This window comes from Musca autumnalis, unplaced genomic scaffold, assembly GCF_047663935.1.
Source record: "Musca autumnalis isolate F117 unplaced genomic scaffold, ASM4766393v1 scaffold_2, whole genome shotgun sequence".
NCBI lineage: Eukaryota > Metazoa > Arthropoda > Insecta > Diptera > Muscidae > Musca > Musca autumnalis.
In genome coordinates, this window is record NW_027411755.1 from 175,038,237 (window position 1) to 175,052,151 (window position 13,915).

Sequence of the window (13,915 nt, forward strand, 5' to 3'; positions counted from 1 at the left end):
TTGTTGGATATGACAACAACTATTGTTGGATATTGCAAAAAGAATTGTTGTAATTAGCAAAAACTATTGTTGGACTCACAATACTACATGCGGAATCTAACATATATATGTATATTTTGCTCTTCGAATATTGTTGGATCAACATTTTATTCTTCTTTGCGTGAAAACACGACGTCTATGTGTTCTATGGGGAACAAATGGGAAACAATCGCGATTAACATTGCTGTTATATATTCCAGTATATTGTTTAGCCATCTGTAACCAAGATTTGGAACTATTATCATATGTTTTTGGAAAATGCATGTGTTCCTGTCTTGTCTTTGGTTCTAAATCTACAGAGTAGTTTTAGAACCGAAATTCAGACATTTCGATGGAATGTTGAAGCCACAACCTTCAAAATATGGATTTATATCTACAAATTTCAGCTGGACAATTTTGCTCCCCCAACGAAGGCAAAATACCAAATTTCAGCCATTTCCGTGGTATGTTGTCGCCATTACCTTCAAAATACCGAAAATCGGGAGGTGCCGTTCAATGGGGGCTATATAAAGGCGTAGACCTGTACCGACGCATTTCTGGGGGAAAATTGTATACCACAAATGAAGACTAAATACCAAATTTCAGCCATCTTGGAGGATTATTGAGGCCACAACCTACAAAATACCGAAAATCGGGAGGTACCGTTATATGGGGGCTATATCGACGCCTCCAAACAATAGTATGCTAAGTCGACTTAGCATGTTTTCAAGTTCTTTACATTTTTATATTTAACGTCCTTTAACTTAAATTCTGTCAAATTTTGGTAATGATCGGACAATCCGAACAGAAGTTATAAACAAATATTTACTTAGCATAGTACTGAAGGTCAAAGAAATTTCCAAACTTTTAGAGCTTGTCCTGCAAAACTCGCTTCTCAGAATTATCAAACTATTATTTGGAGGTGTCGAACGTCCTTTAACTTAAACTCTGTCTAATTTTGGTAATGATCGGTCAATCCGAACAGAAGTTATAAACAAATATTGACTTAGCATAGTACTGAAGTTCAAAAAATTTCCAAACTTTGAGAGCGTCTCCTGCAAAACTCACTTTTTAGACTTAGCATACTATTATTTGGAGGTGTCGATATGAAGGCTTCGGCCTATACCGACATATTTCATATGGAAAGTTTTATACCCCAAATGAAGACTAAATGCCAACTTTCATCCATTTCGGTGGAATATTGAGGCCACAACCTTAAAAATACCGCAAATCGGGAGGTACCGTTTTATGGGGCTATATGAGGGCGTGGGCCTATACCGACAAAATTCTGGGGAAAAGTGTTATACCCCCAACGAAGACTAAGTACCAAATGTCCGTTATTTCGCTGTGATAATGAAGCTAAAACCTTCAATATACTAAAAATAGCGTTCTATTGGGGCTATATCAAAACGTCGATCGATATAGCTCATTTGCAATACCAAACATCCTAGGAGTAATAGAAACTTCTGTACCAAATTACAAAGCTCTGTATTAAAAATTGAGAGCTGTATCTTGATTTCAACAGACGGACGGGCGGACATGTTTATATTGACTTAGAATTTTACCCTGATCAAGTATATAGTATGTATATACTTTATAGGGTCTCCGATGATGTGTTACAAACGGAATGACAAATTCAATTATACCCTCCATATTATGGCTATAAGAGCACAGTGCCTGTAATGCACATATTAACAAGATTAGCTGTCGCCTTTACGTTTTCGTACGATTCACCATACAAATGCTCTCTTCATATTCATCATTGTCTAAGGCAGGGTCGCGCATCTGTATACTGCGGGCGCCCACTGAGTTGTTTTGCTTTTGTCATTCTCCCTCATTCACAGTGTACGTGAGCAAAACACGACTGATAAATATCATGTGGTTGTTGTTTTTTCGCCTATACATAAACACTTGCTTCAGTTTGATTGTATTCTTTTGGGCGACGCTGGTCTAAGGGAAGACAGCTTGAGGCATTCTTAAAAATCCGTAAGCGCTACGGCCTTTTTAAAATAACGACAAATCTCTATCAAGCTTTATTTCTTCGTGCATCCGTCAATCTTCTAAGCTATACAAATAAATATCTTATTAAAATTCACAATCTTCAAAATATGTTTCAATGCTCTGCTTTCTTCCTTATATTCTACCAAAGATTTGTTTGAAAAATCGTGAAATCAATAACCACAGACATGGAATGTGGTTGTAAGTAAATTTGTTGATTATCCTACGAATAGTGAAGTCAAAATTGATTTTAGATATTAGGGACAAATAATTAGCGATACTTGTATATTATTCTGTCTTTAATTAATTTAAGAATCTTTGTTGATCGAAAGATCAATTCGAAGAGCAGTGTTTTAGTAAGTAAGCTTTATCTTTTATTATCCAAATAACATTTAAACATTTCACTTGATTTTTGAGAAAAGCCGTTAATGGTGAGTGATATATTGACATTTAACTTAATTAGCATTCAAAATAATAATATTAACAATATAATTGTTTGTTAGATACAGTTGGTTTATGGCGATACCACATTTTGCAAATCAATCACAGTGGTATCTCTTTGTAATATTTCAGATAGTTCAAATCATGAAGTAAAGTTTTTATACCCTCTACAGTCTTAACTTTATCATTCCGTTTGCAACACATCGAAATATTTCGTCGGAGACCCTATAACCTACACAGCAAAATTTATTTGAAGTTGTTCCTTGTGAAGTAGTGATTGAATAGCTTTTTTTGAAGCAGTCCACGCAGAGTCATGCAAAATGCAGTCCGTTCTTCACATTTTGACAATGTCCGATTTGAATCCATTTCATAAAATTTTCACATTTTAGAAATTTCAAAATTTTGCAAAAAAAACTTAAAAAGACAAAGAACATAATTTGTTTCTTGTTAATTATAATAACAGCAATATGTTTGCATCCATAAAAAGTAATTTGTATACAAAAAATAATAAAAGTGATTTCGAACTACATCTTTGTTTGTAGCCAAAGAAGTAGTTGAATCATATGTTGTTGTGATTTATTCACTACAAAGAACTAATGCAAAATGTGTGCTTAAGAAGTAAATTAGACAGTATCCTCACTGCACCATGCCCTTGTAAAAATCATGACTTCTTTCACGTAAAAAGATGTAGTCCGAAATCACTTGCACTCATGATTTAACTACTTCTTTGGCTACAAACATTTTGCTGGGTATATATGTATATATTCTTATAGGTGGGATTCTACCCGGTATTTACTCATAACTTGGGTAAATACCCAGTAAAAAATACCTTTTGTGGGTGTTTATTTGGGTATTTTTATTTTGAAATGAACATTTTGTCATATAAAAAACAAAAATATTAACAAAAATACAAACAAATCGGTTTAAATTCGCGGTTTCAATATTTTATATGTTTCAGGCTGCAAAAAGTACAATTTTTCCAGAGAGGACCAAATCTTAAGATAATCAACGAAAATCGAGAATATAGTCACTTGATATATTGGATACCATGAGACCTGGCCCATCAATGGCGTTTTCCTTCAAGGCGCAGTTCAACCAAGCGTTCTAAATGCTCTAAAATACCCGAAAGGATGTTGTTACTATTTTTAGGAGGTTTGTCAAAATATGGACCAAAATAGGTCTTATTTAAGCTGTTTTCATATATGAAATAAATAATTTTATTTATATTAAATATATAAAATTTGCTAATCCACCGTGTTTTCTCCTCTAAATTGAGCATTGCATTGTTAAATAGTTTCTACCCACATTTTGGGAAAATTTCCGGGTATTTTTTAATGGGTATTTACCATTTGGGTATTTACCCATTTCCCATCTCTATATATTCTTGATCAGCATAAAGTCTGTTGAAATCGCAATATTACTCCAGGATGCTATATCGGTCCACGTTTAGAAATAGCGTCCATAGAGCAGTTTTATAGATTTTATTTTTTTAGGCTTTGGGTGATTATGGAGGATGGACTTGCCCACGAAAAAACTTATATCGTTGAAAACAGAATCACAAGATCTATAAGAATATTTTCTTTTTCATGTTGGGATGGGAAAATGCTTACGCATCTCTATCGTCACAATCGTCGTATGCCGGGCTGGAGTCTTATACCGGCAAAACCCCCACCTCTTTCATTCCGGGGAGAATAACACCACATTGGCACCGCTTTCGCATTACTTCGACTTGGATCCCCTAATTGGCACCGCATTAGCTCCTTAAAAGCTCGCATCAAGATCTTTTTTTTTTATTTTCTTGCAGTACGTTTTCTGCTAAAACTTTTATTGCTTCTCAATTTCTTTAATTTTTCAGCATTTTGGGAGCATTGGGTAAGGAGTATGCTGTTGATCAGTTTTTTATCCAAAACAAGGCACATTGTATAGGTAATGGATTCGATATATTGATATATGTTTTATCAAAAATGTTCTTTTTGTAGAAATTACTTTGATTGTAATGGGGGTCGACACTTCACATTGATCCAAAACATAAACAAACTCATTACATTACGAAGACACCACTTAGCACAGAAGACGGCGTCACTTTATTCATAAGTGAATAACATGCTGAACTAGATTGTGAATGGTTCGTTCGTTGATCGTTCTTCGTGGATCTTTCGGTCGGAGCTCAGTGAGCTATTGAACTATAATGAACTATATCAACTGATCTAGTTCATACGCTCTTTTGAATGAATCGTTCAATTGAACTAGTTAGTTCATGAACTATACAACTCTACTCTTTGGTGTAGGTCAGCTTTGAGTCCCCAGACTCATTCCTAAGTATTTGAGAAATGGCTTGGTGGAAATTATTTGGACACCAATCTGCATACCGATTTCTGTAGACACTCCTCCTCCTCGTGAGAATTATAATTTCTGTTTTTTGCATTTTCAGTTCTAGGCCGCGAGAGTCCTGCCAACTCTTTCCGCGGATCATAGTTTGTCGAAGTTTCCGTTGTACTTCTTCGGTGCTTCTTGCTTTAACCGCTGCTGAGATGATTTTTATATTTTTGATGCCTTGGTTTGTGTCGTATGTCAATACATATACGATTACCTCGCCTATTATTATTTTCAGATACTTTGGAATGTTGAAAAATTTGTCCACAGCATCAAGAACATCGAACCATCGCAAGCTATGAAAAGCATCTTTAATGTCCAGCGTTGCTAGCAGCATAATAGGTTTGGAGTAGTGGTTACCTTGCTTTGCAGATTCAACAGTGTTTACTACTTCGTTCAATGCTCCAATTGTTGACTTTCCTGGTCGAAAGTCGTACTGTCTTTTGGAAAGTCCTACTGCGGCGCTGTTTGCGTCTTGTAATCTAGTTTTTAAGAGCCTCTAGAACATTTTTCCGGCGGTGTCCAGCAAAGATTGGTGATCCATTCCCTTGCTAATTAAAACGAGCTTCTGTATTTCTATATTATCCTTATTGACTTCTGCTAGTATTCCATCTGAGCTGGGAGCCTTTTTATACCCTCAGTATTTATGCTAACGAGGGTATATACACTTTCATACGGGCAAAATGTGCTTCATCGAAATAATGGTTTTAGACCCCAAGTATGTTTGGACGAAATCCGTTTCAGACAATGTGGAGTTGAATTAGCCATATTCGTTCGTCTGCATGTCTGTCTAGCTGGTTGGAGCGCACGATAACTTTTGAACGGATCAACCGATTCGGTCCAAAATTTGGCTTTCGTAATATTTTGTCCAAATATTTATTTTCAATATTTACTCTATCGGTCCACTCCTTCGGGTACCTCCCACACAAAAGTTCGAAAATGTTCGGAAAATTTGTGCGCACTATAACTCTTGAAGAAAGTGACCGATTTGGTCCATACTTTGCACATCGTGAAATTTCTGCCAGACTTAAGCTGGGTACACATTGTCAGTTTTGAATGACAGCTTTGTTGTTGCTTGCTAGTGTGGCCGTTCATTCTTGTTATTCATCATGCAACCACAAATTATTTTGTGGTTGCTGGACGGTTGGACAGTTATCGATAATTGCAAAAAATCGTCAATCAAAACTGACAATGTGTACTGTACTTTAAATGATGTTTCAATATGGACTCAATCAGTCCACTTGATCAGTATAAAATTCTAAATTGAAATAGCCAAGTCAGCCTGTCCGTACGTCCGTCTGTAGAAATCAAGATACAGCTCGCAATTTTTAATATAGAGCTTTATAATTTGGTATAGAAGTTTTTATTACACCTAGGATAATTGGTATTGAAAGTGGGCTATATCGGTCCACGTTTTGATATATAGCCCCCACACAAAAGTACCCCCTGTTACCGTTATTTTGAAGGTTTTAGCCTCAGTATCCCACCGAAATGGCTGACATTTGGTATTTAGTCTTCATTGGGGGTACAAAACTTTCCACCTGAATTTTGTCGGTATAGGTTCACGTCTTCATATAGCTCCCATAGAACATCCCGCATTTCGGTGTTATGAAGTTTTGGCCTCAATATGAGTAGATTTAGTCTTCGTTGGGGTATACAAATTTCCAAAAAAGATCGGCCCGGCCAAACTTAACGCTGTGTCCGGTAATACATCTCACTTTTGCCGCAATATTACGATTGGTGCATATCTTGGTTGCTACAAGGAATGAATGTCTTTCGTCTATCACAACAACTTGAGATGATATGTATATGGACCTAAATAAGTCCTGGGTTTTGCCATGTTAATGTCGGTCAGAACCGTTGCGTATTTTAATATCTTTTAAAATATCTTCAAAATCGTAAAAGAAATACATATTCAATTCAATAATTTCAATTTAATACTTTAAAAACATAATTTTGGTCGAATTACCCCAAAATGGCTACACACTTCTTCTTAGCTACTGCAGTGATTGTGTTTGTATGCGTCAATACCGGTGCGACAGCGACGACGGACGTCGAACAAAACAATGTCGCGTCGCGCGCTGTTGCCTATGAATAGCCGATAATTTTCCTCAGTACTTTGAGTGTCGTCGTTGCAACAAGTTGCAGATCGAAACGGGTTTATGTTTTGGGGCAAGCAAGGCAAGCACACAATCCCAATCAACGTTAGTTATGGCGCACCGCGTGGAAATAATGAAATGAAAACAAAATAAGAAAAACCACAACAACAGCGAAAATAATACCCAAGTAAAAGTTTCCTCAAAAAGCCAATGTGAATGTGTACATAGTAGTAAAACGAAGAGGAAAAACATTTTCAAAACAGTTTTCTATAAAAGATAAGGTCAACAAAAACAACAACAACAGCATTTCTTTGAATAACATTTGTCGGTTTTGAACTTGATAACGGAGGAGGAACATGCCCATGTGAAGGTGTTTGTTCTGTAAAACTTTTCACGGTCTATATAGAAAATAAATTAAAAACAAATTTATACATTTGTCCATAATGATCGAATCTCGTTCGGATTTTTAATATGCCACTTAGTCATTCTTCAATTATTATTTTCATGATGATGAAGATGATTATGATGAAAATATATTAACATCATTAACATACAAGTGTGAATTGTTTAGAGAAGCATTGTGAATGACGTGAAATTGCATTAATGGAAATGAGTGAAAAGTCGCAACAAGTGGAAATGGAATAAAATTTCACCGAAAGAATTTCAAAGTAAGTATGTAATAAAATTAATGCGTTCGTTTTCAAATTATGATACAATTTGAAAATCTTTTCATAATTACTCAGTTCCAGTGCTGGCAAGAATCTACTATTTTTGAATTTTTTGACAAATTTATAAAAAAAAATTTAAAATTTCAGAGCAAATATTTCAGTACAAGACTACACTTAAACAAATTCGAAGAAAAAAGAAGTATGAACGGCATTAACTTCGGCCGGGCCGAACTTTTTGTACTCCACCACGAACTGTATTGAAGTCAATTGGAACAATACTATAAAATAAGGCTTATTCCTTGGAGTAGCAGGATATCTTAACTGTGACACAATTACTTTATATTGTTAATTTTCGACGTGGAGGTTTTCCACGTATTGAGATTTTACAATACCAGTAGTGCGATTCTCTAACTCATTTTTTGAGTTACCGACAATTGTCGGTAAAATTAAAATGCTTATAATTTCGGTAATTGCGATGCTTTTCGGTAAATTAGCGACGAATAAAAAGCAGTTTTACCGATAGCAAAAGAGTTGTCAACGTTTATTTAAACTTTTCATTTATAATTTTTCGTTTTAATTTTAACGATTTTTGTCGGTAACTCAAAAAATGTGTTGGAGAATCGCACCACAGGTTGCATCCACTTCAAAAGAAAAATGTAGAAAACCCCTTAAAAAATCTCACATGGGGCGTCATAGCTGTTCTTTCCAAAACATGGGCCAATATTTGAAATTGAGCTATTGAAGCCTCTGACAACATATAATACCAAATTACAGTAATCTCGGTTCGAAAATTGGACAAAACCTCTCGAAATTGAGCAATACTGGTTCATGGGGGCTAGACTAAAACCTGGACATCCGGGTCGGGCTATCGATTGAGACTTGTGGTAGATCGTTAACTCAAAAAATCAAAGGAAAAAATTGCAAAACCAAAGAAGATTTATTTGAAGCCGCAAACATAGACTGGGAAGCAATATCGCCTGCAATAATTAATAATTTAATATCCTCTATTTTAATTAAATTCTAAATTCCTAATGTTTGTGTTTTCCAATAATAAAATATAAATAAATAACAAGTAAAAAGTATCCGTCGACGGAGATATACCCTCAGTCTATGTGAATTGAAACTTTCATCTACGGACAGATCGAATGTATTTAGGGTCTTTTGAGAATTTTGTGGCCCCTTTTTGGACATTTGAACTTGCCGACAAAAATGTGGATTAGGATTAAAGTTCAAAGTGTTGCGGAGAAGGTACTTGAAGGAATGGACCGACTAGTCATTTAAGTGGGTCATCGTATAAATTTTGGACCAATATGCCAGGAAGCATGGACTTGTCCACGGTAAACAGGACCACAAGGACAGCGTCGATATACACTTTCAAAGGATCTTCAAACAGACCCTAAACTACACATAGACACAAATGTTGAACTTTTGTGGGGGCCATTTTAGAATTTAAACTAAATTTGGACAAAATATTACGAGATCCACAGTTTGGATCAAATTGGTTTCACCGTTCAAAATATATCGTGCATACCATTTTAGTTAAATTTTCTTAAATATTGCAATTTGTGAACCGGTATTGCCATCAATCGCTTGATCAGTTGGAGAGTTATCGTGCTCTCCTGCCACTAAATATGGTGCCGTAGGGGTTTTCACACCTTTCGGGACTTGTCCCTGAAAAAAACTTTTACCATCGAAAGCAAGTTGCTTCAACAAAAATCAAAGTGATTCGAAAGCAGGTCTTAAAATGAACTTAACCGAAATTTTGGGAGGTACCCGAATGAGTGGACAAATATAGTCCATATTCGAACCTAATCTAAATCTGGTAGATATATTAGGATGTGTAAAGTATGGACTAAATCGGTCAATCCCTTTAAGAGTTATCGGGCGCACAATTTTTCCGAACATATTTGAACTTTTGTAGGTGAGGTACCTGAAGGAGTAGACCAATATGGCTTATCTTCGAACTTAAACTGAATTTGGACAACATATTACGATGGCCAAATTTTGGACCAAATCGGCAGATCCGTTCGAGGGTTATCTTGCGCACCAACCACTACACACGGTGTCACAGGGGCTTTTTGCACCTTTCAGGCTATTTTCTCAGAAAGAATGGACTTGCCCCTGATGAAACATGTACCGTCTTATGAAGGGCAGTGGGTATTAGCTGTTACAACAAAAATCAAAGTGATTGAAGAGCAAGCTCTTAACTGAACTTTTCCAAAATTTTGTGTGGGAGGTACCCCAGTGAACCGATTGAGTCCATACCTCATCTAAGTCTGGTAAAAATTTCACGATGTGCAAAGTATGGCGCAAATCGGATACTCCCTATCGTGCGCACAAATTTTCCGAACACTTTCGAACTTTTGTGGGGGAGGTACCAAAAGGAGTGGACCGACGTAACCCATCTTCGAACTTAAACTAAGTTTGGACAAAATATTACGAAAGCCAAATTTTGGACAGAATCGGTTGATCCGTTCGAGAGTTATCGTACGCTCCAGCCATACGGACGGACATGGCTAAATCAACTCCAAATTGTATGAAATGGATTTCGTCCAAACATACTTGGGGTCTAAAACCATTATTTCGATGAGGCACATTTTGCCCGTATGAACGTGGTATAAAAAAATTACAATTTTGTTTTGTTAAAAAATTATCATTAAAAAATGTGCTGAGGGGGTGCTTAAGTTTTGGCCGACACTGTATGTATGGATAGTTGTTTGCAACCAATTCGGTAGTAAAATGTGACTAAAATCTTAAATCGGGTGGTACCTCTACATGGAGGCTATACCAAAACCTGAACCTATACTTTATGATTTTTTGCAAGGCATGTTTTGCGCCTGTTAGCAAAGATTAAATGCCAAACTTCAGTTGTTTCGGTTGAATAATGTGGCCTTTAAAAATACTGAAAATCGGCAGGTACCGTTTTATGGTAGCTATATGAGGACGTGAGAAGTTGTACAACCCCACTGAAGACAAAATGCTGAATTTCAGCCATTTCCGTTTGATATTAAGACCACAATCTTCAAAATACCGAAAATCGGAAGGTACCCTTCTAAGTGGGCAATATGCAAACGTGGACCTATATTGATAATTCTCTTCTGGAATATCTTAAACCCCCACCGAATTTTAAATGCCAAATTTCAGCCACTTCGCTTGCATATTGAAGCTAAAACCTTCAAAATATCGAAAATAGGGAGGTACCGTTCTATGGGGGCTATAAGAAAACGTGGACTTATAGCGAAACATTTCCGATGTGAAGTTATGTAACCCCAACGAAAACTAAATGCAAAATTTAAGCCATCTCCGTTGTATATTGGAGATGTCAATCTATGGGGGCTATATGCAAACGTGGACATATACTGATAATGGTCTTCTGGAATATCACGGTGCTTTTGAAGCAAATTTAAATGGAAGGTGCTTGCACCTGGGAAGTTTTTACGGATTCTGAAACTACAATGTTCATAGATGAGAAAAATCAAAAAACAAAAAAATGTCAGTTTTAAGGGTTTTTTAGGTTTTCACGATTTTGCTTAGAAACCGCAAGTCCTATCAAAATGGGACTAAAGAAAATTTTGTAGCTATGCAAATTCTCTAGAAGACTGACATTTATGGTATACTCGTCGGTTTTACCGTTTTTGAGATATAGAAGTTCAAATTGGGACAATTCAACTTCAATTCAATTCTGTATCGCCCCTTTAATAAAACAATGTCATGACTGCAAATTCCCAACTTAAACTTGTATATCTAAAAATGGTACAACCTAGGATAAGTTACTTAAGCCAGTCTTGTAGAGAATTTTCACAGTTTTAAGATTTTCTCAGGTCTAATATCGATAAGACTTGCCGTATTCAAGCAAAATCGCGAAACCCTAACAAAAAAACCTAAAAAACAATGTATAAAACAATGTAGTTAAGGCGCACCCTTCATTACATTGTTTTATAAGGGGGCGATACAGTAAGTGCATTGTCCCAATTTGAACTTCTATATCTCAAAAATGGTAAAACCTACGAAAAAAAACCATAAAGGTCAACCTTGCAGAGAATTTTCATAGCTACAACATTTTTGTTTGTCCCATTTTGATAGGACTTGCGGTTTCTAAGCAAAATCGTGAAAACCTAAACAACCCCTAAAAATTTTCAACTTTAATCGCGATTTATTTAAAAAGCGCTCCGGCGATTTTTTTTTTTTGTTTTTTGATTTTTCTCATCTATGAACATTGTTGTTTCAGAATCCGCAAAAACTTCCCAGGTGCAAGCACCTTCCATTTAAATTTACTTCAAAAGCACCGTGATATTTTATAGCCTCATCGAAGACTAAATACCATCATCAACTTCGGTTTGATAAAGACGCTGAAACCTTGAAAATACCGAAAATCGGGCCGGAGCGTTCTATGGCAGCTGTATGAAGACGTGGAATTTTATCGCCAAATTTCAGATGGAAAGTTTATTACACCCTACGAAGACAAAATACCAAATTTACTGAAAATCGGTAGATACCGTTCTATGTGGGTTATATGAAGATGTGGACTTATACCGCCAAATTTCAGGTTGAAAGTTTAATACCCCCTACGAAGATTAAATACCAAATTTTAGTCGAACATTCTATGCGGCTTATATCAAAGCCTGGACCGTATAGTCCGTTTTTCCGTATTTTCAATACCAAATATCCTGAGAGTAATAGAAACTTATATACGAAATTATAAAGCTCTATCTTAAAAATTGTCAGCTGTATCTTGATTTCAACAGACAGACGGACATGGTATCGTCTTAGAATTTTATGCTGATATGTATTTTTGAGACCTCCGACAAATATTTCGTTGTGTTACAAACGGAATGACAAATTTAATTCTACACTCCATATAAGGGTACCCTCCATAGGAGAGTAACTAGTATAACATTATCTTAAGCGTAGTTGTGAAACATGATATTTATACGCTGTTGCTGTTCTCAGGGCGGCATTCTGACAGGTTTGAATCTTTTTCCAATTCGTATCACATAATCTATGGGGACCAAACTGGAGCCGCATAGCTTACCACAGACCGACCTGACGCCAGGATCGTGCAATCATCCGCATACGTTACGATCTCGATGCTGTCTGGAGGGGGCGGAATACAGGAGAGGTAGAGGTTAAACAGTTCCGGAAATATCACCCCACCTTGGGAAACTCCCTGTTCTTGAATTCCACGTATGACTGGAGTCCACACATATAGTGGACTATCCAACGTTTCAAGGTTGGCCGGAGGGTTGTCTGCTCAATGTCCTCAAACAGCGTGGAGTGCCTGACAGTATCAAAGGCTTTTAATAAGTCAAGCGCCACCATCACTGCTCTATCACACGGCGGTATCTGGTTGAGTCCTTGACAAATATATGTTGTTGTTGTTCTAGCAGGTAGGCTGCAACCGTATGTTTTTCCCTGTAGATGGAATGTAAAATCTCAATTAGATATGATTGTGTGCTGGTGTGTGTATTGGGATATTGGTTGTGTAGGTGAGGGATATGAGTGTGTGGATTGATGTGTGTGGATTTATGTGGTTGTGTAGGTCGTGTGATGGATATTGTGTATGTTGGATGGAAGTGTTATAAAAATATATCTATTGTTGAACAAGATCATGTCATGGGCTATTGTTATTGTTGATCTGGAGGAACTGTGCCACTTCCACCGGTCTCACCCAGAGGTCCACAGGGCGCAAATCTGTGGGCCTCGCTGGGCAAGAAAACAAGTGCGACGTATTATGCGGGCTTTGGCGACAATTAGGGCACTGGTCTAGTGTGCCTGGAATAATTCTCGCTCGATAGCAGTTTATGAATGTACTCCAACCAGATCTGAGCTGGGCTAGTGTTGATCTGACGGATCTGGGGAGCTGCTGCTCGCTGTCTGAGATTGCTGGAGGGTGTTGATTTAGGACAACGTTAGGGCTGTACCCGTTGACGGCTTCATTAACCGCCCTGGTATGCAGCTGTTTCAGGCCTTGCGTTATTGAAAATCGGTTGACGTCCGATGGAATGACGTCTTGGATGTCCGGACGAAAGCGCCTGATGTCCTTCCGGATGTGTCGTGGAGGTGGATCCTGCACCACGATGTGGTGGTTGGGATGACTGGGCAGATGGCAGGCCAGGAAGAACTGTCTCGCCAACAACACGTTATGTTGTCTAACTGACAGAATCCTCGTCTCCTCATGTAAATGATCCACCTTCGACATCTGAACACATCCGGTAGCAATCCGTAATGCACTGTTCTGAACCACTTGCAAGTTTTGCCACTGGGTGTCGCTGAGAAAGGAAGTCCACACTGGGGCAGCATAACTCAAGATTGAGCGAC

At 37.2% G+C, this 13,915-nt stretch overlaps 1 protein-coding gene across 1 annotated transcript in view; it reads left to right on the top strand.

Moving 5' to 3' along the window:
- Positions 1 to 6,930: 6,930 nt before the first annotated feature.
- The window catches only part of LOC141394864 (ATP-binding cassette subfamily G member 4), a 99,694-nt gene continuing 92,709 nt past the window's right edge, over positions 6,931 to 13,915 (top strand). Inside the window, exon 1 of the mRNA XM_073969942.1 lies at positions 6,931 to 7,597. The gene's annotated coding sequence lies outside the window, so the exon portion shown is untranslated. The remainder of the gene's footprint in view (positions 7,598 to 13,915) is intronic.